The sequence below is a fragment of the Schistocerca piceifrons genome, chromosome X (assembly GCF_021461385.2).
Source record: "Schistocerca piceifrons isolate TAMUIC-IGC-003096 chromosome X, iqSchPice1.1, whole genome shotgun sequence".
Taxonomy (NCBI): domain Eukaryota; kingdom Metazoa; phylum Arthropoda; class Insecta; order Orthoptera; family Acrididae; genus Schistocerca; species Schistocerca piceifrons.
Window position 1 is genome coordinate 394,957,787 of NC_060149.1, and position 6,000 is coordinate 394,963,786.

General features: G+C 35.3%; 1 protein-coding gene across 1 annotated transcript in view; it reads right to left on the reverse strand.

The window, feature by feature from the left end:
* Positions 1 to 3,533, reverse strand: part of LOC124721724 (E3 ubiquitin-protein ligase RNF6-like) — a 67,704-nt gene extending 64,171 nt beyond the window's left edge. Inside the window, exon 1 of the mRNA XM_047246818.1 lies at positions 3,415 to 3,533. The gene's annotated coding sequence lies outside the window, so the exon portion shown is untranslated. The remainder of the gene's footprint in view (positions 1 to 3,414) is intronic.
* Positions 3,534 to 6,000: the final 2,467 nt, after the last annotated feature.

A 6,000-nucleotide genomic window follows, 5' to 3' on the forward strand; every position in this document is an offset into this window, starting at 1 on the left:
TTATTGATTACTTTTCATGTGTTCACGAATTATTTTTATACTGTTATACTGGTAAGAATTATACTGAAGAGCAGAGAACAAAGGAGGGTATTAGTATATTAACTTATGATATTTTTCACCTACTTTGATCACTTCATATAAAGAACATCGGGGGGGGGGGGGGGGGGGGGGGAATCTAAAATATTTAATTGGTCACCTCTTTGGAAGCTGTTTTATTACACAAAAGGAAGATTAAGGTTTAATGTCCAATCAATGGTGGCTTCATTAGCAACTGATGACAAACTTTGATTAGGGAAGGAAATTGTTCAGTCTCTTTCGAAAGAGGAATCCAAGGATTTGTCTAAAGTGTGTTACTGAAACCACGGGAAAATATGAGTCGGGATGGGGATTTTAATCACTGTCCTTGCAAATGAGGCTGCAGTGTCTTACCGCTGTGCCTCCTCACTCAGTACTTCAGTGAAAAAAAAAAAAAAACAAATGATAACGTTCTGAACAGTTACTATATTTTGGAAGCCAAATAATTGCTCATTTTTAATTACCTTCTCACAACACGCATTAATAGCACATTATCTGTTCATAGCACCACAATTAAACATATCATTACTGCACTAGAACTGAGCTATCTTACTATTTCAGCAGATTTGCTTTCTGAATAAATTAATGATGCATCTAGTCAGTTGATTAACATTCAACATTAATTTATAGACAACTCCTCTGACTGTTAGCATAAAATTAAACCCTTAAAATACAACAATACTTCACAAAGTGAGCACAACAAAGATAATATATAATTTTACATTACGTTTGCATTGGTCTCACAAAATCTAGTTATTTGGTTTTTCTGCTGTATTGTGAAAAGCACTTCTGATAGCAAATGAAACAACAAGCCATTAATACGATTGATTACAGCTTCAAATAAACGTACTCAGGTCCACCGAAGTGGTTATTTACTACGTGAAGATTTTAATCTCAGTATATACATACTTCTCTTAAAATTACTGTCCATATGCCACAACCATGTGTGTGTGTGTGTGTGTGTGTGTGTGTGTGTGTAATGCTTCCTATCAGAGAGTTAAAAACCATATTCACTTCTCTTTCTCTTTTATATATTCATTATACACATCCCACCATTCCTCGTCATCTCCAGGACAAGGAATCTTTGATTAAGGAGTTAAGATGTGACATTCATTTCCTATCCCACATATCAGTGACCTATGTATGTGGTTCTTATACTGTATCATAACTCATCAAGCTAAACATTAATGTTCACAAAGACAATACTAGAACCGTTTCCTACACAATGATCATCCAAGTTATAATGGACCATGAAATTATTGCCCATGCCTAATATTTATTTTCATGGGCAACTTACCCCAGGTGTTAATTAATCAGAACCAAATTGGAGCCCTATGTCTAATAACTTTTTCATGGGCCCACCACTAAGAACAGTAAGACATTATTTAGTCTCTTGCAAAATTACTGTCACAAAGCACCAATTACAATGTGGTACCTACCAGCAGGAAAAAGTTCTCCAAGTTTTTTGATGAAATACTGATCACAGTTTCAGGATTGTAATTTAATGAGCATATCATGATTACAATAACCTGAACATCCTAACCTTTCAGCATGAAATGAACAATACAAGCATTCTTCAAATCTCACATTACAGTTCAAAATGTATGTGAAGTGCAGATCTTTTATATCACCCACATTGTGATGAAAGTAAAACGACACAGCACAACAGATTACATTTTTAAATTTTAGTCCTGTTCAGCAACACAAGGAAAACTGCATGAAGAGGAATGTAGTAAGGTGCAACAGACCTTGAAATAAAATCCAACAGTGAGAAACAAGTAACCTTCCATCAAACAGCCTTAGAGTAAATCTTCAGCAGTTCAATAAAATAAAAAGGTAATGCCTTCTTTAGAAAACACACACACACACACACACACACACACACACGAACTAGTCAACTAGCTGATATGGAAAAATAGCACTCTTAGCAACTGGGCGAGGCCATCTATTGTACAAACACATAAGTACAAAGACTACACTAAAATTAAAGCTATAGCGAGACAAGGAAGTCTAATATCTAGATCTGTTCAAATATTTCACTTACTGCAATTCCAGAGAGGTGTGATGCGTATCAAAGGGTGTCAGCTAATGGTGTGAATCTCCTTCCAAATTTTATTAATCAAACTAATCACAAAGAAATTTATCCAGATATTACTGTATGAAATTAGAAATAATTGGAGATGTTACAATGCATTTGATACTTAAAGAATTTGTAAAATAAAAATGAACGTGTGAGCGAAAGAAATAATACATGTATATTACTAAAAAGTTGTTTCTTAATGACAGCACGCCATGAACATTAAAGTGGGAGACAGTCAACAGAATGATCGAAGCATAGTACAAAACTGATATTTTTAAAAATTGTGCTTACCATGTCCTGCGTATAAATAATGTTTCTGCTGGGCTTTCCCAGTTTCTGAGAGATCCGTTTGTATGTTTCACGCTCTACACATGATTAGGAGATAACACACTGAATATATTTATACGAATTATTGAGTTATGCATTTTCGTTCTATAAACAAACATTTTCGTGCTGTGTGACATTGTTTATGAATGACTTTACTCTCAATTACGCACATCACAACACAATATCGTTGTGGTGTGACTAAATAATAATAATAATAATAGTAATAATAATAATCTGTCGTCATTAACTACCCTGTTATCTTTGATCCTGTAAGAATTTTGACAGCACACAATTATCGCAGAGCAAGTTTTGTCGAGGCTACCTTCAGTCTTACTCAAACATACAAATATGTCTTTAATTTCAGTAGTACGTGGATAATATTACTTGTCTTATTATATCACCCAATTTAATATTATGGACTTCGACGACTAATGACGTTAGAAAATTTCGTATGTCACGCCGTTTGTTTATGTATCAAAGGAGAATATAATTAAGTTTAGTAACACTTTCAAATTCAATTCTAATTACATTACAAATTAAAAGTAATGCTCACATCAGCACAGCAATTTTCTGTTAGTATCGAAATAAAAAAAACATAAAAATGAGATTTAGAGAAAAGTAACTTTGCATATTGATTCCCTGCTGGCCTCCCGTAACCAACCAACTTAAGTTTTAGTGAAAGCCAATTCGCACGAGACAGTAAGATACGGAGAAGAGCCAAAAAATAGTAAAATCTTATCAACAGAACAAATATCATCAAGCTTAACGTAAGACTAAAGGCCAATCACTAAAGGTAGCAAGTTCGGCAGAACTTAAAAAGAGAAGAAAAAAATATATATGAATTCAAGCATGTTTATCTTGCTTATAGAAACCACTCACAACGCGCAGCACAAACTAAATTTTACACATGAATCTGTCTTTCATCTACATACCTCTCTTCCCCTACAAATCTAAACAACCACAATGGCGCTACCACACCTCCAAAGCACACAATACAGCTTATAATACGAAGACAGAACCCTTCCAGTTGTTTGAGAACTCTAACGCATGCGCAAATTAGTTGACAACTGCTGTCGAAGTATACATCGGAAACGGTTCGATTCGTAATGCGTCGATACGTCTGCTATGAGATGATTGCGCCAGTTTTTCCCACGCAAAACGGAAATATGCAATGATTGTTGGCCCCAGTAGCAGTGGTGGCTTTAGCTATATGTCACGTGTGGGCCAGATTAGCTATAAAAGGGGATAAATATCAAGGACAAAACATTAGCCTTTTGATATCACACAATTCCGCCAGTAACTTCATTATAATAGACATCATGAAGTACCAAATATAGTTCGGAAGGAGATTACGTTTAAGTCCGTGTACTGTGTATTGATAGCCACTGTATACTTATAGTTATTTTGTTCATTTATGTATCAGCACCAACGAGATAAAATTTCATTGAGTAGCTATACGTTCACGATATTTGTAGAAAACTGAACTTCTGTCTGCCATTTTTTTCTTTAGACAGTGGCATCATCTGGTTTGTCACGCCCCCTCGAAAATTCGATTCCGCTGCCTTTAGCTTGTTTTAGCTAGCATTATTTTTTCTCGAGAAACAGTAAACAATGTTGTTTATTATATTATGTCATGTAGTACTGTGTTTTATTGACCCAAAAAATCACAATATTGTACAATTCGTACATATGCTATTGTACAAGTCAAGTATACATTTTTACAAGTATTTTTTTTTATAATTTCTTTGTCACAGTTTTGATTTGGCACATTTAAGTCCGCGCAATATTACAAGAAGATAACAGACATCACACTGTATTACAGTCTAACATTGTGCTTTCACTTGTTAGGTGGGTTGCAACTTCTTTTTACAATTCGATGAAATGCAGTGTAACAGTATACAATGGCGGTAACAAGCAAAGTTTTAGTAAAAATATGGATAACCTTTCCGATGCGGACAAAATCGCGAGAAGATTCAAAACCTCAAGATGGCTTCACTAGTTGCTGGCAAACAGAATGTAAATAATTGTAATTGGAGCATGTACGATCTGAAAATTATGAGGTAAGCATCGAAATAAATTGTGATTGTATAATAAAAACAGTGGCTGAGACTTTTTGTTGATACTGTAACTGTACAGTGACAGACTGAAAAACATGGAAGAGAATATTTAAAAAAATATGTGTGACAAAAAGAAATTTAAGAGATAATAAATTAGATTATTAACATGCAATTTACACAACATTTCCAATTTCTGTAAGTTTGCTGTGGCCAGATGTACAAGGCTCTCTTTTGCTACCCATCAATACTTCCTACGCACCCTCCCCTAAATCTACATAGCCCGATATGTTCTTTCCACTCCAAACGAACTATCTAGAGGGCAGTGAAAATATGGAGTTTTCAATGGGAACAACATAAACAATACAAATTAACGAACAGAGAACAAGTTCTATATCAGAAATCGTAGCAGCTTTACTTACATGACTATATTTTCCGATATATGCACTCCCTACTAACAGTAAAATACTGAAAAACATTTCCAACCCTGTATCAGAAACTCCAGTACTTCTATGTACATAAACTGTCTTCTGCGATACTCACTCTCTCTTAAACAGCAAAACATTGAAAATATTTGCATTCTTGTACTGGAAATTAAAGTAAATCTACTGTTTGTTCACAAGTAGGTGAAAAATTTCTGAGGGGAGCAGGGAGTGAGGGAAGCAAGCTCTACCCACCGTCTCCCAGCGCATTGGCTGTCCAATGGTCATGGATGGCAAGGGGAGAAGAGGCCACATTTACATCACACAGTGCTAGCACTACATTTGCACACACATATTGGTATCAATTTATGCTACAAGTGGCTTTGAATGAGGATGATTGTTGCTTCAACTTCCATATCAGTTCTTGAAGAAAATCAAGAATTTAAAAGAAAGGCATTAGAAGAACTTCCATTCTGACAATAAAAAGGAGACAGCACAACAGTAACTTTGTAATGACTACAAAGCGAGATTCTGTTTTAGTTCATAGCCAAGGTTGGCAGCGGCTGGACACAAAACATGAACATGCCATGGTCAACCGAATTCTGCCGACTCAGAACTAGAGAGCTCTTGTTTTTCTCTCTGTACATAAACTGAATATACATAAGCTACCTTTTCCCATACATGTATACTTTGCCGATGACAACAACCTGAATGGTAGCATACCAATACAAATGGCACCCATGACCCAACATGCCATGCACCAAAATCAAATTATACCTCAAAACATGCATTTTGAATAGTATATTCACTTTATATTCTCCTGGAAAAGAGCAAAATTGATATCACTCAGATGAAAGTGAAAAACAGTGAAATACAAAATAACAAGCGGATCTGTAATTACTTTAAAAGCAGATTGATCCATCTGCTGTCGTGACTGATGAGGAAATCGGCCACTCTTTTCTACTAAATAGTCACTGTCACAGTCCTTTGTGTTGCAAGAACAGAAAAATAAATTGCGTGTTCATCAGGCACTGAATTCCTT